We start from the raw sequence: 22893 nt of genomic DNA on the forward strand, positions 1-22893 counted from the left end.
TCTGCTATGTGAGGACACAGCATTCATCCCCTCCAAAGTGCTCAGCAACAAGGCACTATCTTAGAAGAGATTGGGCCCTCATCAAACATCCAACCTGCCAGTGCCTTGACCTTAGATTTCCAGCCTCCAGAACTGTGAGAAATAAATTTCCATTCTTTATAAATTACCCAATCTCAGGTATTTTATTATAGCAGCTGGAAGAGACTAATACATACACCTCCTTCAAAAGCTGTAGACTAATTCCTCTGCCTTTGAATGAATCTGGGCTGGACTTAGTGAACTGCTTCTAATGAATAGAACGTGGTAGAAGTAATGTCATGTTATCGCCAATGCTAGGTTATAAAAAGAATTGTTTCTGCCTGGCTGTCACTCTATTAGATCACTTGCTCCAGGGAAAGTCGGTTGCTAGGTCATGAGAGCAGTCAAGTAGCCCTGAAAGAGTCTATGTGGAGAAAATCTGAGCCCTGCCCCCAAATCCAAGTCATGTGTGTTAGCTGTCTTGAAAAGGGATCAAACATTCAGATGACTGCAGCCTCAGCCAATAGCTTGATTCTAGTCCCATGAGAGACCCCAGGCACCCACTTAAGCTGCTCCAGAACTCCTGATTCATGAAACTGTCAGAGATAATAAATGTTTATTGTTGTTTTAGGCCACTAAGTTTTGGGGAAATTTGTTATGCAATAATAGATAACAAATACAGGCAGCAATTAGCAGAGGATACTGTTCTATTCTTGAAACCCTCTAAATGAAAATAACAATTATTGTACAATCAGATAATTATTTTTTTCCAGCTATTTACATTTTATTCTCATCCATTTGAATCACAGAAATTCCACCAAAAATGCTCAGAATCTCTACTTTTCCTTGCATCTGTACACATTTGAAAGGTTGATATGTATAACTTGCATGTGAATGCACGGACGTGAATGAAATAGGAACACCAAAAAAATAAAAAATAAAAAGAAAGGAAGAAAACTGAAAGTGAGATACAAGAGGTACAAGCCCCCTATTCTCTTTAAATATTTTATACCTTTTCTCTTTTCTGAAATACTTCTTTGTCTTGAAGAAAAAGCTTCCAAGCATGCCAATTGCTGTAGCTCAAGGTCCTAGCTTACTGTAGGGCCTCTTGCTCCTTGAATGAATTTCTGGTAAGTCCTCATCTTTTGCCCTCTGACAAAATTGTCTTCTATGACACAGATCTGACTGTATCACCTTTTCACGTAAAAATTTTCAAAAGTTACTTATTGTATGCTGGATTGAGGTCTGTCATTCCCCCATAACACCCACGCCAATGCCTGCCCCACATATATGGTTGTGTACAGAGCTCAAAACAGGACATGTCTGGGAGAATGCTTTATAAGCTGTAAGGCATAGACGAGTGTGAGGCATCCTTCTCCTTAACACTCTGTAATACCTCATAAAGTCTCCCATTTCCTAGGCGATTAGAATCCGCTGGCAGTCTGGGTTTAGTAGTATCTTTCTTTTTGGTGATAAGGTTTACTGGAGTCTTTTGAATTAACTGCTCTTTCCTACATAGCACAAAACCACTATATTTTCCTATTCCTTTGCCAATCTTTTTTGTTTGTTTGTTTGTTTTGAGATGGAGTCTTGCTTCTGTCACCCAGGCTGGAGTGCAGTGGTGCAATCTTGGGTCACTGCAACCTCCACCTCCTGAGTTCAAGCGATTCTCCTGCCTCAGCCTCCTAAGTAGCTGGGATTAGAGGCATGCGCCACTGCACTCGGCTAATTTATCTATTTTGGTATAGATGGGGTTTCACTATGTTGGCCAGGCTGGTCTCGATCTTCTGACCTCAGGTGATCCACCTGCCTCGGCCTCCCAAAGTGCTGGGATTATACGCATGAGCCACTGCACCTGGCCTCCTTTTGCCAATTTTAATGATGGACTTGGAAATCTTTACTCACTTTTTGTTTCAAGAGAATTTCGAAAGCAAAGGCAAGCTCAACTCCCATGAAGTTGGCTGTTAATGTAATCTATTTGCAATGGTGGATGGAAGTTGGTGAATAGCATCTTTCTGCAAGGAATCAAACCATGAATTTTGTAAGTTTTGGGTCAAGCTGAAATTATATAAGGCCAATTATTTTTCAGCATTTCATTAACTGGGTGGGATCTTTGGTAATTTTTTGAATCTGTGCCAGTTACCAAGTTTTTTTTTTTGTTGTTGGTTTTGTTTATTTGTTGGTTTGTTTTTAGGCAGAGTTTCGCTCTTGTTGCCCAGGCCGGGGGTGCAATGGCGCGTTCTCGGCTCACTGCAACCTCTGCCTCCCGGGTTCAAGCAATTCTCCTGTCTCAGGCTCCCGAGTAGCTGGAATTACAGGCATGCGCCACCACGTCTGGCTAATTTTGTATTTTCAGTAGAGACAGGGTTTCTCCATGTTGGTCAGGTTGATCTCGAACTCTTAACCTCAGGTGATCCACCCGCCTCGGCCTCCGAAAGTGCTGGGATTACAGGCATGAGCCACTGCGCCCGCCTGGCCCTCCAGTTACTAAATTTCTACTCTCAACTTTAAATCCCAGTCTTTGATATTCTGCTTTGCCAGTGGCTTCCCTTTAGGCTATGTCAACAGTGGGTGCAGAGAGACTGCAAGGCTGCAGGAGTGAGAAGGGACTTGATCCTTCCTGTTTGTTTTCTCCTCGCTTCTTGTTTGGCTTCCTGTCTTCTTGTGGATCCTGTGAGCTTTGTTCCAGCAACACCTCTTCCTCCCTGAAGCAGCAGTTCCTTCCCATAGCAGCAGCTGAATCCACCTTGTAATTTTCCAACACCTGCAGAACCAGCTTCACCCCCTCACCACCCACTAGCACCCAGCTGGTGGGGGCTTTTCCTTACATGCCTGAGTTTCAGCTTTCTCTAAGTTTTAACGTTTTAATGATTCCAATCTCTTCCCCTGTCTCTTTCCAGCCCTAGAAGTGTATGGTAGCCAAGTGAATGTCCCTCATAGAACTTCAACTATAAGGATTATAATTAGGGTTGCTGGATTTAGCAGATAAAAATACTGAATTAAATTACAGTTAAATTTGAACAACAAATACTTTTTTATTGTAAATATATAGTATGCAATATTTGGGACAAACTTATACTAGAAATTTCTTCATTGTTTATCTGAAATTTAAATTTAACTGAGTGTCCTACATTCTATCTGGTAACCCTAAGCGTAACTGACCAAGGGCCCCAAATACTGCTCTTTGAAACTCCTCCACTGCAGACCTCGCTCTGAGGCCACACTCCCCAGGGCCTGCTCCCACTAACTGAGAACACGGGAGTACTAAGGCAGATTCCTGGGAGACCTGACACTCCTTTGACCAACAACTTTGGCTCAACGAATTTCCTATGGCTTTACTGAAACTTTCTTAGATTTTATAGCCCCTTTTTCCTTCCCTATGTTATACTTGCATCTCAGTCTGTGTCAGCTCTTCCAGTCTCCCTCCCTGTTTCCTTCCACACAGGTGTTTTCCCTAATGGAATCCTCATAGGTCTAATCTGTCTTCATGTCTACACAGGGTAAGCTATGCAAGGTTGCTACAAGGTGCTACCAACTTCTTACAGTTGCTTCTCTGAAGCTTTCATATTCCTCTTTACCCTCTCAGTTACCTAGTAAACAACTTAATACCTTGCTAACAATTCTTTATATTAAATCCACTCTCTTCAAATAACTGTTGTGGTTTCTGTCTTTTGACTGGACTCTGACTGGGTACCCCTGAGGCTGGCAAAAGCTTTAAATTGTTCCAGGAAATTTAAGACACTAAGCCATTCCATTAAAGGGATGTGGGATGTTATTTTCCCTTAAATTCCCTTGTTATTTTACCACAGAGTTGGCAAAACAGGTTGAGCAAGATGACTGCCTGTTATAAATGTGGCATCAGACATTTGTTATGTTGTATTCGATACTGAGAGTCACACTTGGACACATTGGCAAACCAGAACGCCTCCGCAGGAAGGTAATCATGAAAATGACAAATCTCGAAGCGATTCCCAACAAGGGGTGTACTTATTTAATCTTGAGAAGAGAAGAAAGACTCCGGGAGAATGGGGTGGCTGTTTTCAAGTATTTGAAGGTCAGTCATATGGAAACTGGATTAAACTTATTTTGCATGGCTCCAGATGTTAGAACTGGAACCAATCAGCAGAGCCAGAGTAAGGCATGTGGGCTCATAATTTGGCAGCCATGCAAGCCTGTATCTCTTCAATATTTGTTAAACATGTCTCTGGCGAGAGTGAGAAGAATTTCTTTTCTGCTAATAAAATGTATGCAGCTTTTTATGCCCAAAATAAAGACTTTATTACATGTGAGAACATAACATTAAAATTTTAACTTTTTTTTTTTTTGAGACGGAGTCTTGCTCTGTTGCCCAGGCTGGAGTGCAGTGGTGTGATCTCGGCTCACTGCAACCTCCGTCTCCCGGGTTCAAGCAATTCTCCTGCCTCAGTCTCCCAAGTAGCTGAGATTACAGGAGTGTGCCACCATGCCTGGCTAATTTTTGTATTTTTAGTAGAGATGGGGTTTCACCATGTTGGTCAGACTGGTCTTGAACTCCTGACCTCATGATTTGCCTGCCTCAGCCTCCCAAAGTGCTGGGATTACAGGCGTGAGCCACCGTGAAAAATTTTTTAAAAGTTAAAATTTTAGGGCTGGGAGCTGTGGCTTACGCCTGTAATCTCAGAACTTTGGGAGGCCGAGGTGGACGGATCATGAGGTCAGGAGGTCAAGACCAGCCTGGCCAAGATGGTGAAACCCCGTCTCTACTACAAATACAAAAGTAGCCAGGCGCGGTGGCAGGTGCCTGTAATCCCAGCTACTTGGGAGGCTGAGGCAGGAGAATCAGTTGAACCTGGGTGGCAGAGGTTGCAATGAGGCAATATTGCGCCACTGCACTGGAGCCTGGGTGATAGAGGCTCCGTCTCAAAACAATAAAATAAATAAATAAATACATAAATAAAGTTAAAATTTTAAGCCTGGCGTGGTGGCTCACGGCTCTAATCCCAGCACTTCGGGAGGCCGAGGCGGGCAAATCATGAGGTCAGGAGTTCGAGACCAGCCTGGCCAACATGGTGAAACCTTGTCTCTGCTAAAAATACAAAAAATTAGCCAGGCATAGTCGTGGGCGCCTGTAATCCCAGCTACTCGGGAGGCTGAGGTTGCAGTGAGCCAAGACTGTGCCACTGCACTCCAGCCCGGGCAACAGACAGACTCCATCTCAAAAAAAAACAAAACAAAACATAAAAAACTTCCACTTTTTATGTCACGCAACACTAACAGTAGAGGTAACTTACATGGATATCATTAAAAATCCTGTCTAGATATACTTAAAATTCCTTCATCTGACTTTTATAGAGTCACACACTTCTTTCCTTTATCTAATGCTTACTGTATATTCATCTTAGATTATTTAACAATTGTCTAAATGGAAAAAGTATGGCCTAATAAAGGGTTTACAGTTTAGATAATAAAATAAACTATCCATTCCTAGTAAACAGCACTGCATTATTGGGCTTTGGAATATCAGATGACCACATCTTCACACTGGTGTTGAAATTGGGGGACTAGCTCTTTGTTGCTTTGTGCTACTTACACAACTGCCTCTCAAAAACACTCAACAGAGACAGCTTAGTGTAGATGAGGAATATATGTTTTTACATTTTCCTTAAAAACACTATTTCCATGCAGCAAGACAAATTTTCATGATTCTCTGTTATGTGAGGTGTGATGTGTGGAGATGTATTAACTGGCACCATTTAAAAATTGATTTTAGTAATTTTTCCACGCCCCTTTTTGATAAATGCTCACTCTGCTGCCTGGTTTGTCTATTTCTTTTTTTTTTTTTTTTTTTGAGACGGAGTCTCACTCTGTCACCCAGGCTGGAGTGCAGTGGCCCGATCTCAGCTCACTGCAAGCTTCGCCTTTCGGGTTCACGCCATTCTCCTGCCTCAGCCTCCCGAGTAGCTGGGACTACAGGCGCCCGCCACCTCGCCCGGCTAGTTTTTTGTATTTTTTAGTAGAGACGGGGTTTCACCGGGTTAGCCAGGATGGTCTCGATCTCGTGATCCGCCCATCTTGGCCTCCCAAAGTGCTGGGATTACAGGCTTGAGCCACCGCGCCCGGCCTTGTCTATTTCTTAATGTAGATCTCCAGTGGGTAAAAGTTAGAGGGGAGCTGTATAGATTTCTGCCAGTAAAAGAAAGACCTCATTAAGAACTAGAGCTTCCACTAATAAATTGAGCTCCTTGGGAAGTCGAAGGTTCTTCAACCTTGAAATGTTACTGAGTCTTGCTGTCACCCAGGCTGGAGTGCAGTGGCAGTGATCTCGGCTCACCCCAAACTCCAGCTCCCGGGTTCAAGCGGTTCTCCTGCCTCAGCCTCCCACGTAGCTGGGATTACAGGCGTTCCCGCTCCCACACCCAGCTAATTTTTGTATTTTTAGTAGACGAGTTTTCACTATCTTGGCCAGGTTGGTCTCTAACTCCTGACCACGTCATGTCTGTAATTGGTGGGTTCTTCCTCTTGCTAACTTCAAGAATGAAGCCACAGACCCTCGCGGTGAGTATTACAATTTTTAAAGATGGTGTGTGGAGTTTGTTCCTTCACACGTTCAGATGGGTCCAGAGTTTCTTCCTTCTGGTGGGTTTGTGATCTTGCTGACTTCAGGAGTGAAGCCACAGTGTTACTTACACGCCGCACGGACCCAAACAGTAAAGAGAGGCAAGACTTATTACCAAGAATGAAAGATCAAAGCATCCACACCACCAAACAGCACCCTATGTGTTGCTGCTCCCGGCATCGGTGGCCTGCTTTTATTCCCTTATCTGGCCCCACCCACATCTTGCTGATTGGTCCATTTTACAGAGAGCTGATTGGTCCATTTTGACAGAGTGCTGATTGGTGCGTTTACAAACCATTAGCTAGACACAGAGCGCTGATTGGTGCATTTACAAACTTTTAGCTAGACACAGAGTGCTGATTGGTGCATTTACAAACCTTTAAACAGAAAAGTTCTCCAGGTCCCCACAGAACTCAGAAGCCCAGGCAGCTTGACCTCTTAATGGCACTAGCCCGGGGACTTTGCAGCACCTAGCCCAGGCACTCTGGTAGCCCAGAGGGAGCTCCTCCGCCTATCAAGCCCAGCAGGTGCAGGTCAGCTGTGCCCAGTGTGGGGCCCGCCCAGCCGGCACCCACCCTGAACCCGAGCTGGCCTGTGAGCACTGCCTGCAGCCCTGGCTCCCGCCCGCGCCTCTCCCTCCACAACTGACCACAAGCAGAGGGAGCCGGCTCCGGCCTCGGCCAGCCCCATAGAGGGGCCCTCACAGCGCAGCGGCAGGCTGAAGGGCTCCTCCAGCGCAGCCGGAGCAGACGCTGAGGCCAAGAAGGCACTGGCCTACTTATGGATATTACAGAAAAGAATTCTGTACTGTGAAGGAAGACAAACTGGAATAATATATAGAAATAGCTTCATATAAATAAATGTAAAGTTCAGTTTTCTGAGATGTTAACAGTTTACAGAAGACTAGCCAAACAATGGTTTTATAATAAACAAGATGTTAAAACAGCCCCATTAAAAAGTAGGCAAAGGGCCGGCTGTGGTGGCTCACCCCGCAATCCCAGCACTTTGGGAGGCTGAGGTGGGCAGATCACTTGAGGTCAGGAGTTTAAGACTAGCCTGGTCAACATGGTGAAACCCTGTCTACTAAAAATACAAAAATTAGCCAGGCATGGTAATGCATGTCTGTAATCCCAGCTACTGGGGAGGTTGAGGCTCAAGAATTGCTTGAACCCAGGAGGCAGAGATTGCAGTGAGCTGAGATTGCATCACTGCATTCTAGCCTGGGCAACAGAGTGAGACTGTCTCAAAAAAAAAAAAAAAAAAAAAAAAAATGCGGGCCAAGCCTGGTGGCTCACACCTGTAATCCCAGCACTTTGGGAGTCCAAGGTGGGTGGATCATGAGGTCAGGAGTTCGAGACCAGCCTGACCAACATGATGAAACCCCCTCTCTACTATAAATACAAAAATTAGCTGGTATGGTGGTGCACACCAGTCATCCTAGCTACTCAGGAGGCTGAGGCAGGAAAATTGCTTGAACCCAGGAGGCAGAGGTTGCAGTGAGCCTAGATGGTGCCACTGCACTCCAGACTGGATGGCAAACAGAGACTCTGTCTCAAAAAAAAAAAAAAAAAAAAAAAAAAAAAACTGGGCAAAGGACATGAACAGACACTTTTCAAAAGAAGACATACATGTAGCCAACAAGCACATGACAAAAGCTCAATAGATAAATCATTAGAGATCATCAGAGTATGATCATTAGAGAAATACAAATCAAAACCACAATGAGATACCGTCTCACACCAGTCACAATGGCTATTATTAAAAGTCAAAAAATAACAGATGCTGGTGAGGTTAGAGTAAAAGGAGCATTTATACACTGTTGGTGGGAGTGTAAATTAGTTCAACTGTAGCAGGACAAACCGCAGACAAAACCCCTAAGACACCAAGTTAAAGAAGGAAGGGCTTTATTCGGCCGGGAACTTCGGCAAGACTCACATCTCCAAAAACCGAGCTCCCTGAGTGAGCAATTACTGTTCCTTTTATAGGGCTTACAACTCTAAGGGGGTCTGTGTGAGAGGGTCGTGATTGATTGAGCAAGCAGGGGGTACGTGACTAGGGGCTGCATGCACCAGTAATCAGAATGGAACAGGACAGGGATTTTCACAATATTTTTCCGTACAGTGTCTGGAATCTACAGATAACATAACCGGTTAGGTCAGGGGTCGCTCTTAAACTACCAGGTGCAGGGCACGGCGCCGGGCTGTCTGCCTGTGGATTTCATTTCTGCCTTTCAGTTTTTACTTCTTTCCTTGGAGGCAGAAATTGGGCATAAGACAATATGAGGGGTGGTCTCCTCGCTTAAAACCATTGTGGAAAACAGTTTGGCAATTCCATAAAGAGCTAAAAATAGAACAATCATTTGACTCATCAATCCCATTACTGGGTATATACCCAAAGGAATATAAATCATTCTAGAATAAACACATATACACGTATGTATACTCCAGCACTATTCACAATAGCAAAGACATGGAATCAACTTAAATGCCCATCGATGGCTGACTGGATAAAGGAAGTGTGGTACATATAGACCATGGAACACTATGCAGTCTCATAAAAGAAGGAGACCATGTCCTTTGCAAGAACGTGGATGGAGCTGGAGGTCATCATCCTTAGCAAACTAATGGAGGAAGAGAAAACCAAATACCGCATGTTGTCACTTATAAGTGGGAGCTAAATGATTAGAACACATGGACACAAAGAGGGGAACAACAGACACTGGGGCCTAATTGAGAGTGGAGGGTGGGATAAGGGAGAGGATCAGAAAAAAAATACCTATTGAGTACTAGGCTTAGTACCTGGGTGACCAAATGATCTGTTAAACCCCCATGACATGAGTTTACCATATAACAAACCTGCAAATGAATCCCTGAACCTAGAACAAAAGATTAAAAAAAAAGAAAAAAGTACAAGGCTGGGTGCGGTGGCTCATGCCTACAATCCCAGCACTTTGGGAGGCCTAGGCGGGTGGATCACTTGAGGCCAGGCGTTCGAGACCAGCCTGGCCAACATGGTGAAACCCTGTCTCTACTAGAAATATAAAAATTAGCAGGACGTGGTGGCACATGCCTGTAATCCCAGCTACTCAGGAGGCTGAGGCACGAGAATCACTTGAACCCAGGAGGCAGAAGTTACAGTGAGCTGAGATCCTGCCACTGCACTCCAGCCTAGGCAACAGAGCGAGACTCTATCTCAAAAAAAAAAAAAAAAAAAAAAAAAAAATTACAAATTTCAAAGGTAATAAAAAATATATTGATTCTGTAAATACTGTTTAGGATGACATTTTATGTTGCCTAGATTTGTATGCCATCCAAATTTACATTCTTCACTTACAGATTTGATTTGAAATATTTTAAATATATGTTAATCATGATTATAAAAAATACAAAATAAGATGTTAAGAAATGTTCTATGATATTTGAAGATAAAGCAAAAGAGAGAGCTGTATGTTTTCAATTTCATCGAAAGCATTGTATAATAGGCCTGCTGAGAGTTTTTTTAAAAAAATTTTTTAGAAGAGTGTGCTTTGGGCCGGGTGCGGTGGCTCATGCCTGTAATCCCAACACTTTGGGAGGCTGAGGCAGGCGGATCACAAGGTCAGGAGATCGAGACCATCCTGGCCAACACGGTGAAACCCCGTCTCTACTAAAAATACAAAAAAAATAGCTAGGTGTGGTGACAGGCGCCTGTAGTCCCAGCTACTCGGGAGGCTGAGGCAGGAGAATGGCGTGAACCCAGCAGGCGGAGCTTGCAGTGAGCCAGATTGTGCCACTGCACTCCAGCCTGGGCAACAGAGCAAGACTCAGTCTCAAAAAAAAGAAAGAAGAGTGTGTTTTGTTTTACTTTGTTATTAACTATTGATTAGAGCCCGGTCATTGTCAAGGCACATGTTAACTTGCAGGTTTTCACCTGATAGAGAAATGCAAAGCATTTCTCTCTGGTGGAAGAGATAACCTCAAAAGTTATACTTTATTGCCCTATAGACCATTCAGATTTTTCTCTAACTTAAAAAATCTTATAGCGGCCGGGCGCGGTGGCTCAAGCCTGTAATCCCAGCACTTTGGGAGGCCGAGACGGGCGGATCACGAGGTCAGGAGATCGAGACCATCTTGGCTAACACGGTGAAACCCCGTCTCTACTAAAAAATACAAAAAAACTAGCCGGGCGAGGTGGCGGGCGCCTGTTGTCCCAGCTACTCGGGAGGCTGAGGCAGGAGAATGGCATAAACCCGGGAGGCGGAGCTTGCAGTGAGCCGAGATTCGACCACTGCACTCCAGCCTGGGTGACAGAGCGAGACTCTGTCTCAAAAAAAAAAAAAAAAAATCTTATCGCAATGTGCCTTTTTTCATGGACTATATGAGTCCCAGCTCCTCAAACATTTTTAAAAACCAGCTTTATTGTCTAATTATTTTTTATTAATTAATGAGTTGAATAAAGTTTTGACTTGTGTTCATCAAAAGTCATGTTTTTAACTTTTGAAAATTGTATTTGACAAAGACATGAGTTTAAAAAGTGAGATGGTCATCCAAATGGCTAATAAAATTCAGAATTCAGAACATTCATTCAGAACACATGTTAATTCAGAATTTGGAACATACATTGTACCTTTCACTAATCAGTTGACACCTGTGGCATTTGATTAGGTTCCGAGCATTTCACTTTAACATTATGTTATCCAAACAGAGACCTATAAGAAGAGGGCAACTAAATGGGAGGTCTTAAAAACATGTCAGATGGGGCTGGGCACAGTGGCTCACGCCTGTAATTCCAGCACTTTGGGAGGCCAAGGTGGGTGGATTGCCTGAGCTCAGGAGTTCGGGACCAGCCTGGGCAACATGGTGAAACCCCTTCTCCACTAAAGTACAAAAAATTAGCCAGGTGTGGTGGCATGCACCTGTAGTCCCAGCTACTTGGGAGGCTGAGGCAGGAGAATTGCTTGAACCAGGGAGGTGGAGGTTGCAGTGAGCTGAGATCGCACTGCTGCACTCCCCCCGGGCAACAGACGCACCACTGCACTCCAGCCTGGGCAACAGAGCGAGACTCCGAGAAAAGAAAAAAAAATGTTATATGAAGTATTAATGGAATTAAGGAACAATGATTCAACAGAAAGTATGTGTTATGGCAGTTTTAAAGTGTTATCTCTGATTTCATTAAATGTGACAAATCACAAGGCTGTATGAACTGAGGAAAGTCATTAACTTCTCTGGGTCTCAGTTTTTTAATCTGTAAAATGAATGAGTTGGACTAGCTTTAAAATCCTAAGATAATTGTACTCAATATTGAAAGTTTATTGAATAAAAGAAGGATTAGACTTATTTTGTGCATTTCCTAAGAGCATGACTAAGCCCCTCTGGTTAGAAGTTATAGGAAAATAGATTTTTGACTGAGTGTGAAGAAAAGCTTTCTAACTAGGAAAATTGTTCACAAATATAACAAGCTGTCATGTGAAGTACTGAGTACTGGTACCATTTAGGAGGACCCATTGAGATACTCAAGTGGACTTACCATGCTGGTGCCACTAAACTGCACACCCTGAAAAGTGGACCTCGAGGTCTAATTAAACCCAGGCACATCTTTACTTGTTTTCTAGAGTGAATCCCAAATGGCTAACTCTGCATTTTTTCAGGTTTTCCTTCCTTTTTCATGTTTTGTGGTTTTATTTCTATTTCTGTTTCTTGGCCAAGTCTGCTAGTCTGTCTGTGTTTTGACTCACTTTTTATGGTCAAGCACAGTTGTGTCCTGAGTCAGATCACAGTGGCTGGTGAAGACCAAATACATGTATCTCTTCCCATTTCTGCAGTAGCTTGAAAATAGCCATAATGGGGGAATTCACACCACGAAAATAAGCAAATGCTATACATACAGGGGTGTTCAATCTTTTGAGTTCCATGGGTCACATTGGAAGAAGAAGAATTGTCTTGGGCCACACATAAAACACACCAATACAATGATAGCTGATGAGCTAAAAAACAAACAAAAAAATCACAAAAAAATCTCATGTTTTAAGAAAGTTTATGAATTTGTGTTGCGCCACATTCAAAGCCATCCTGAGCTCAATGTGGCCCGTGGGCTGCAGGTTGGACAAGTTTGCATTAAGACTTACTTTTGAGAGCTGGTCTATCTGCTCCCATATGTCTCTTTTCACAACTGGGAGCAGGCGCAGTGAGTCCACATCATGTCTCAAATCACTAGATCAGTCTCAACTGCATAATCTAAAGAGCACCCTTGTGCAATTTGTGGCCATGACCATGTCCCCCTGTAGAGCTAGACCCAAGACTCCTAGGCCAGTCTTGATTCCATGGTTAAGAAATGGCCTTGTGTCAAAAAAATAAACAAACAAACCCAAATTAGCCAGGTGTGGTGGTGGGTGCCTGTAGTCCCAGCTACTTGGGAGGCTGAGGCAGGAGTATGGCATGAACCCGGCAGGCAGAGCTTACAGTGAGCCGAGATCGCACCACAGCACTCCAACCTGGGCAACAGAGTGAGAGTCCATCTCAAAAAAAAAAAAAAAAATGGCCTTGTGTATATATAATTCTGATATGCACATAGCTGATTATTAAGGATAATTTGGTTTTATGATTAGATCATTTGGTGACCACTGTGAGATGGACAATGGGACCTATTTTCTATCAGGGAAGAGATGATAGCTAATCTGGGTTGTCAGTCTTTTTTGTCTATTTATCTACTTGTGAACTCAATTAAGAAAATATTTTGTGCCTACTAGAAAGAAAAACAGTCCTTTGAAAACTGGAATGGTGAGTTTTGTTTCTTTGTTTACTCCTGACCTGTAGCTGAGGTTATAGAGCTGAAGCCAGCCAACTCTGTAATTGAGAAAAGCTTTTATCTCTCATTGTATGTGTGAAATGCTTTCTTACCTCTGGAGGGTGTTAATAAATTAGATTACAAGGTCTATTAAATTAAAAGAACTCTGCTCTAATTGACTTATAGGGAGTAATAAGTACTTACATAAATACAATATTTCCAGAATTCCTAAAAAATAAACTAAAATTTTAATACCGTAAATAGCTTTTTAATAAAAATTCTTTCAGAAAGTGCCAACTTAGAAACATTTTATATAATAATCTAAGTATGTAATTATATGTGTAATATTATATATAATATATACCACATGTATATATGGAGACATGTTATGTATCCATAATATATGTATATAATACATGTGTATATATATGTATAACACATGGATGATACATAAGGTAGCGTATAATAAATCTTTAGCTAAATCAGACTAGTTTATAATTTTGATTTAGAAAAAAATTAATGTATTTTTATTCGATTTTGTTGCATTAAATATATTTGTACATTTCATTTTTTAGAAGACCTAGGTTTGCTTTCTGAACTTTATATACTAGTTTATTGATAAAATAGTTTAACACCATGGATTATGAAAAATGTAAAATTATGTGTGTAACCAAATTGAATTACAATATTGGCAATTTTTTAGGAATCAATCATATTCTATAGTATGTTAGCTCAAACATAATTTCTAATATCCTCAAGTTAACTTCAAAATCTTGGAATAATATTAAATCAAGTTAATTAATGGATAATTTTTGCATGCCTAGATAATTTCTATAATAGAATACAAAAACATTAATTACTAAGCATAGTTTAAAAAGATATATACATCTTTGTTTCTTATTTTACTATACTACAGGTAGCATACCTTTGGATCATATTAATGAATGTGTTCAGTTTTGCTTTTACTGTATTTAAAACTCAATTACCAATTACTCATTTCCCACTTTTCTCTGTGAAACAGGCTAGTTATTGATTTACAGTTATAGTTAACATGGATAATTAAGACTATACCAGGAGCATTAGTGGCAGTAGGGCAAGCAATAGTGTAAAGAAGTACAACAATGTTTCTAAAGTGAAGTAATTTTTCTCATTTCTCAAGGAAAAAGTGAGTAGTTTTGGTCTAAAGGCAAAGTGTCTGTTCTAGAACATGAAATAAGATAGGGAAAGACAAAACATAAATGATAGATGTAGAAAATTGTAGAAGGTTTGCAAAAAGTAAACCATATTTGTCTTGCTCATCTGAAAAGAAGCAATAAAATATGTTAACATTTGGCAACATTTCCTTAGCTTTGATGGACTTATTCAAAAGATAATTTTTTTAAAAAGGAACTTGGAATCCGTTATTGCCAAATATTGAATTGATGCAAAAATAGAATTTGGCTTTCTCTCTATTAAAATGATAAACTGGTCTTACAGTGCTTCTCAAGGGAGCAATAAACAGTTATTATTACCTTTTATATAATGCATCCAGGTAGAAGAGATTTATACTGCACCAGAATAATTTTCTGTGCTTTGTGTTGATTTTATCATGTCCATTACTTTGTTGTAAAGAACAAAGTCTTCTCACATCTGAAAGAGCTGAGATTCCTTAAAATTGTTTTATCTACTTCTATGCTTATTTTAAAATATTATATTGATGCTTTAATGAATAGATAACTACACTCTTTTTTTCTCAGGCACTCGTGACACTATCTTAATTGTGGACCAAATCTCTTGTTAAGTCTGTAGCTTTTGGCTTCTTAAGATTGCACCTTAAATTCAGAAAAAAATGGAATTCTCAGCATATTTTTACACTTGACTACCGTGGCGACTCCCAGAGAACCTCTGAGAAATCACAAAGATGTGCTGCTCCTTCTACTTAGGAAAAAGCAAGTGATAGAAATAATTAGGTTTATTGAGTGGCTTGATATTTTTTAAAGAGTTCAACACATTATAAGAGTAGCTTGGGAAAAGTTGTCTAACCAGAAGGGATGCCCCGCCTTCCCTCAGTTAAGTTTTATAGGTACAATGCAATTGACATAAAAAGTTCAGAGAGCCTATACTTTACAGAAAGGTCCTAATGATTTTGCAATGTCTTTATCCATAATATGTCCTTACCCACAAGGGAAACATTGATCAAACCCTTACAAGACACTCACGCGTCAGACAACTTTGTTCCCTTCCATTCTGATATTGCTGGTTACTGTAATAAAGGAACCACAGCCATGCAGTCTTCCAGGTTCTTTCTGCTTCTCTCTCATGCTTGCCTGAAGGCTGTGCTATACGTTACAAGCCAGAGATCAGATCTTCAACAAAAAAGTCTTAGAGCCTCACAGAAAGGACTGTATTGGGTACTCTTAACTATTGATACTTCAAAGAATGGACTCCTGAATACAAGCTTCTGAGCTGACATCCCTTAGACAACTTTGAGACTGTACCAGGGAACTAAGTCAGGATTTCCAGGATTCTTTGTTTTGGTTTGTAAGCTGATAACTTTGTGAAATCAGATTGCTGACCCAAGACTCAGCAGAACAAGAATCAATTATATAGGACCAAAGAAACTGATGAGAGAAATGTAATTGTGATTATTTGTTTGAAATATATATGTGTGTGTGTGTATATGTATATATAATATACATATATATGTATTTGATGCCTTATTTTCTGATGGGTATGTTATCAATTTTTTTGGTGGCAAATGATATTGCCTTTTTTTAAAAAAAAGTAATTATTATCTCTTAGTGATATGTGCTGAAACATTTTTACAGAAAATGATACAATGTCTGGGATTGACTTCAAAATAATCTGGGTGGAAGAGTGAATGGGGGAGATTCAATGAATTTACTCTGTGTTGACAAATGTTAAGCAGGCTGACAGGTATATGAGGGTTCATCATGGTAATTTCTCTACTTCTGTATCGTTCAAAATTTTTCTTTTCTTTTCTTTTTTTTTTTTTTTTTAGACAGAGTCCCACTCTGTTGCTCAGGCTCGAGTGCTGTGGCATGATCTTTCAATCTCTGCCTCCCGGGTTTAAGCGATTCTCCTGCTCAGTCTCCAGAGTAGCTGGGATTACAGGCAAGCGCCACCACCCCCAACTATTTTTTGTACTTTTAGTAGAGATGGGGTTTCACCATGTTGGCCAAGCTGGTCTCGAACTCCTGACCTGAAGTGATCCACCCACCTCGGCCTCCCACAGTGCTGGGATTACATGTGTGAGCCACCGCGCCTGGCCTGTTCAAAATTTTTCTATGATAAAAACTATTTTAGGCCGGGCACAGTGCCTCATTTCTGTAATCCCAGCACTTTGGGAGGCTGAGGCGGGTGGATCACGAGGTCAGGAGATGGAGACCATCCTGGCTAACACAGTGAAACCCCCGTGTCTACTAAAAATACAAAAAATTAGCCGGGCATGGTGGCGGGCGCCTGTAGTCCCAGCTACTCTGGAGGCTGAGGCAGGAGAATGGTGTGAACCTGGGAGGCGGAGTTTGCAGTGAGCCAAGATCCTGCCACTGCACTCCAGCCTGGGCAACAGAGCAAGACTGTCTCAAAAAAAAAAAAAAAAAAAAAAACTTTTAAAAATCTCTTCACAGAATTTCCTGTGTTTTCTAAGCTTTTTATACCATTAAATACACATCTTATTTCAAAATATGCTCAAACTACTATTTCCTTATCAATCTTTTTCTTGAATTCAGGTTGTTTTTAATTTTTTTTTTTTTTTTTTTTTTTTTTTTTTTTTTTTTTTGAGACGGAGTCTTGCTCTGTAGCCCTGGCTGGAGTGCAGTGGCCGGATCTCAGCTCACTGCAAGCTCCGCCTCCCGGGTTTACGCCATTCTCCTGCCTCAGCCTCCGGAGTAGCTGGGACTACAGGCGCCCGCCACCTCGCCCGGCTAGTTTTTTTTTGTATTTTTAGTAGAGACGGGGTTTCACGGTGTTAGCCAGGATGGTCTCGATCTCCTGACCTCGTGATCCGCCCGTCTCGGCCTCCCAAAGTGCTGGGATTACAGGCTTGAGCCACCGCGCCCGGCCTGTTTTTAATTTTTATAAGTAATGATGGAATAAACCTTTTTATGCATAAACTTTTCTCTATATTTTGGCTTATTTTATTGTATACATTTAACGTATACAAAATAGTGTTTTGGTACACATATACATAGTGAAATGATTACTATAGTTGATATGGTTTGACTTTGTGTCCCCACCCAAATCTCATCTTGAATTGCAATCCCCACATGTTGAGGTAAGGAGGTGATTGGATCATGGGGGCAGTTTCCCCCCATTCTGTTCTCATGATAGTGAGTTCTCACGAGATCTGATGGGTTTTTTGTTTGTTTGTTTTTGTTTTTGAGATGGAGTTTCCCTCTTGTTGCCTAGGCTGGAGTGCAATGGCACGATCTCAGCTCACGGCAACCTCCGTCTCTGAGATTCAAGTGATTCTTCTGCCTCTGCCTCCTGAGTAGCTGGGACTACAGGTGCCCACCACCATGCCTGGCTAATTTTGTATTTTTAGTAGAGGATGGGGTTTCTCCTTGTTGGTCCAGCCTGGGCAACAAGAGCGAAACACTGTCTCAAAACAACAACAACAAAACAATGTTAGCTCTTATAATGCACAAACATGGGATATCTTTACATTCATTTGTTTCTTCTTTATTTCATCAGTGTTTTACGGTGTTCAGTGTACAGATCTTTCCCCTCCTTGATTAAGTTTTTCCTAAGTATTTTATTCTTTGTGATGCTGTTATAAATTGCATTTTTTTTTCTTGGTTTTCTTTTCAGATAGCTCATCACTGGCTTACTGTATTCTGAATTATTCCCCAGAAGAGGGCTTGTTGGATCAAGGGGGTATAAAATTCTAAGGCTCTTGATTATGGAGCCATGACATTTGCCAAACAGCTTTACCAATATACATAATCACACCCTAATTGGCATTGGGTATTTTTATTTTATTTTAGTATTTTCCACTTTTGTGTGGGAAATAGTGTCTTGTCATAATTTAATTTGAGAATTATTTGCAGTAGTCTGTTCCTATGCTGCTATTTGAAATTTCAATATCTCATGCTCAGTTTTGTTTGGATAATCTTTCCTACTGGGCATGGATTTTAATATTTGACTGCTGGTGGTCATGATCCCTTGCCCCTAAGCCAAGGGAAATTCCTAGAGGCTCTAACACTGTGATCCTGAAATTTTCTGGCTCCTGATATGAAAAAGAAGATCCAGATGAATGAGAAGGAACAGGTATTGGCTGGCGCAGTTGAACTTTTGAGCCAGCAAGCTAGAACACTGCCCCAAGCATGTCAGGAGCCAGACATGGAAAAAACAAGTTGTGACTGGAGCCTGGAGTCTGGGAAGAGATATCAGGGTTAACATGTAAAACTTCAGGGGTTAAGTTTTACATCCCAATTATGTTCTTTGTCATTAAAATAGGGAGAAAGAAAGTGAGTTTTCCAACCTATAAACTATCTATTGGCTAATATCTTTAAGTTGGGTATAGCAAATGTCAACGTTATTCAATGAAAATAAAGTATGCTGAGAAACCCCTGGTTTGCCTGGTTTTGAGACTACTTTGCAGGCAACAAGTGGGGCAGAGTAGTTGGTCAAGTTTGAAAGTATTAGGAATAAACCACCTGTTAACAGGGATACGACAACAATTTATTAGCTCTTCTTAAGTCAAGCTTTGTTGGATGTAATATTAATATTTTCTGCATTACTCCAGTACCAAATCTTCCGTGATGATAATTTGAAACAAACAGACATATTAGGGAAAAAAAAAGGAGATAGGGTAGGAAAGTGGTAACTGCTTAATGGAGATCTTCTGTAAACATCATTACTGTTTTAAGGAATCTGTTGACAAAATTGTCCTGCCTGGCTGCTATACTTGAAAAACAAGTATAAATCTCTCAGAAAGATTGTGAAAGACTTTGGAATGGTCAAAAGATTACTGAATATCCTTTCAGTGAAAAGACAGGCCTCGTCTAGAAGACCCTTGGGGCTTTTCTGATTTTATAAAGGTCTGTGCCTTTCACTGCCTTTGACTAGGCTACTTTACAACTCTGTAAGTTGTAGAAAACGGATAGTGATGCAAATGATCCTTATCCATAGAGATGCAAATGAATTTTGTCCAATAGAGATCCATTTGATTTTTCCCTTGTAGAAAAGATGATTCCAGCCATTACATTTTATTGGCCTATTAACAAGTTTTGCAGCTATCAAAAATTTTATTTCATCCTTTGTGATTGCCTATATATATATGTGTGTCTGCTCTTCAAATTTTTTCTTTAAGCTTGTGACATCTTACTGGTTTTCTCGTTAATAAAGGAGTTATATAAAATCTTTGGCACTTGTTCATTTTATGTTTGTAGGAGAGTCATGATTTTAATAAAAAGAATTATTTTATTTTTTGAGCCAGAGTCTTTCTCTTTTGCCCAGGCTGGAGTGCAGTGACACTCTCATGGCTCACTTCAGCCTTGACCTCCCAGGCTCAAGCAATCCCCTGCATCCCTAGTAGCTGGAACTACAGGCATGCACCACCATGCCCAGCTAATGTTTTGTATTTTTAGTAGAGATGGGGTTTCGTCATGTTGCCCTGGATGTTCTCAAACTCCTGGGCTCAAACAGTTCACCTGCCTCAGCCTCCCAAAGTGATCCACCTTGCTGGGCCCTTGAAATAATTATCTTTTAACAATTCCAAGCTCAAGTAAATATATATTAATTCCTTCCAAAAAACATTAATGATTTTTATTTTTATTTTTTGCCTGGGAGGCTCCAGATTTTTCTAATATCTGTAAAAGGAGACCAGGTTCCAGGACTCAAACAAGCCTCCAAAGTAGGCAGATCTCCCTCTCAGCTACTCTGCTATAATGTAAAACCATGACTGAGGTTTGCCTAGACTACGCCTGACTATGCAGAATTTCTAAGGACATGAATCCAGTCATTGCTTGCCCATAAAAATCCTTACAAGTGCTCAAACTGCAAGAGACAAATGAATAAAAACAACGAAAGAATGGAAAATGCAATGATGGGATAGCAATAAAATTATAGACTTGACAGTTCCTCCCTTTCACACCAAGAAAAAGATGTTTTGAGTTGGTCTTGTTTGAAGCAGTGTTATCTCTTGTAGAGAGCCTTGCAGCTGAGCACTAACTGGTTTTCCAGTGCTGAAGAGAGTTAAGTCATTTCTAAATGTCTTGAACTCATGTTTAGCATGGACTTAAGAGAATAAGGTTGAGAATGACGGCATGGTTTCCAAAGTTTGGCTCTGAATGGTGAAATGTCTGCTGAAGGGGTTCAGAGCATGCCAATTCAACACATAACTGTAGGAGACCAGAATATGCCACCCCTAAATATGCCTCTTTGGCATAAGGATTATTTTGAGCTGGTTATTTTGAGAAACCACAGACACAGGAGAAGCTAGCTCTGAAAACAAGAGTAGAAGTTACCCTTTTGTAAGACAAATTTATATTTACAAAGGAAATCTCCATTCGTAAGGGTGTCTCCCAATCTATATCAGGAAGAGAAGAAGGATGACTAAATCATTAGAGGCTCTCCTAGATGGAGAAGGCACTCACCTAAATCTGCTTAACACACCTTACCCTTGTTTATCATACTTTTCCTGACCATCTCACCCTAACTATAACTGGCCTTTTCCCTACACCCTTTCTTTGTTTCAATAAATGATAATATTTAAGCCTAAAGTTTCAACTACTCCTTTGAGATCTACTCTAGAGATTTATTCTTGGAGATTTGATCTTTGAGAGTTTCCTCAGTATCTCCCATATATACAGGAGGCATACATGTTATTAAACTTTTGTTGGTTTTTCTTTTGTTAATCTATCTTTTGTTACAGGGAGTCCCAGTTAATAACCTTAGAGGGTAGCAAAAAAAATTATTTTTCCTCTTGTACACTACAGAAGCAAGTAATGAGATCCAAAGGTGAACTAAGAGGGCACAAAAAGTGTAATATAAATGTCAGCCCCTGCCCCATTTCCCTGTAAGGGCTTCCTTCTGTAGTTTTGGGACAAAGGTAAGTCTCCCAAGTCTTGGAGCTGTGTTTCCACAGACCCTTCTTATTACATTCTTTTTTTTTTTTTTTTTTTTTGAGATGGAGTTTCACTCTTGTTGCCCAGGCTGGAGTGCAATGGTGCGTTCTCGGCTCACCACAACCTTCGCCTCCCAGGTTCAAGCGATTCTCCTGCCTCAGCCTTCCCAGGTAGCTGGGATTATAGGCATGCACCACCACGCCTGGCTAATTTTTTGTATTTTTAGTAGAGATGGGGTTTCTCCATGTTGGTCAGACTGGTCTCGAACACCCTACCTCAGGTGTCCACCCACCTCAGCCTCCCAAAGTGCTGGGATTGCAGGCGTGAGCCACCGTGCCCAGCCATTTTTTTTTTTTTTTTTTTTTTTAAGAGACAGGGTTTCCCTATGTGGCACAGGCTGGTCTCCAACTCTTGGGCTCAAGGGATCCTCCTGCCTTGGCCTCCCAAAGTGCTGGGATTTCAGGCATGAGCCACCACAGCTGCCCAGTACATCCTAACTGACCCAAAATCTATATAGATCTGTCCACATGGTGTTACTAACTTCTCTTGAGTCTCAGTAGGGACTCACTAAGGAGTCCAGGCTCCAGACCATGTTGGTCAGACTCAACTGAAAAAAACTGCAATGTAGGAGGGAAAGTTTGTAAGCTGTTTGCTAAAGATGACTATCCCCATAATCCTAGGAAAAGCTCCAAAATTAAACTTCATATTAAGTCTCTTTAGACATTCTCCAGATCCTAACCTAGTTTTCCAGCTCTTTGAGAACATGCCACTGTCAAAGAAAGCAAAGTACGTTAAGAGCCCAGGTTGTGGCAGGAAACCATATGGATTTTAAATCTCAGCTCCACTATTTGTTAGTTGTACTGTAATCTCGGGGGGTGGAGAGGAGGCTTCAATTCTGTGTATGGACTCTTCCATCTATAAAATGGGGACCATGATCCTACTGACTTCACAAGGATGTTGTGAAATTTAAATGAGTTAAATAAAACACAGAATAGTGCCTGGCACTAGTAAGTGCTAGATAAACGTTAACTGTTAAGAAGCAATGTGTGACTGACAGCTAGATTCAAATCATGACACACCACTTAGAAACTATGTGTCATATGGCAAGTTACTGAACTCTGTGACCCTGTTACAGTAGGTAGCTAGGCAGGCATGAACAGGTTATGAGAGGGTCCCACACTCCCCAACCATGAATGTCAGGCAGCCATTAGGTGATGGTAAGGCAGTTGTTAACTGTCTAAAACAATAATAATTGCGGCCGGGCACGATGGCCGGTAATCCCAGCACTTTGGGAGGCTGAGGTAGACGGATCACTTGAGGTCAGGAGTTCAAGACCAGCCGGGCCAACATGGTGAAACCTCATCTCTCCTAAAAATACAAAAATCAGCGAGGCGTGGTGGTGGACACCTGTAATCCCAGCTACTCGAGAGGCTGAGGCAGAATTGC

Source organism: Macaca nemestrina, chromosome 3 (assembly GCF_043159975.1).
Source record: "Macaca nemestrina isolate mMacNem1 chromosome 3, mMacNem.hap1, whole genome shotgun sequence".
Taxonomy (NCBI): domain Eukaryota; kingdom Metazoa; phylum Chordata; class Mammalia; order Primates; family Cercopithecidae; genus Macaca; species Macaca nemestrina.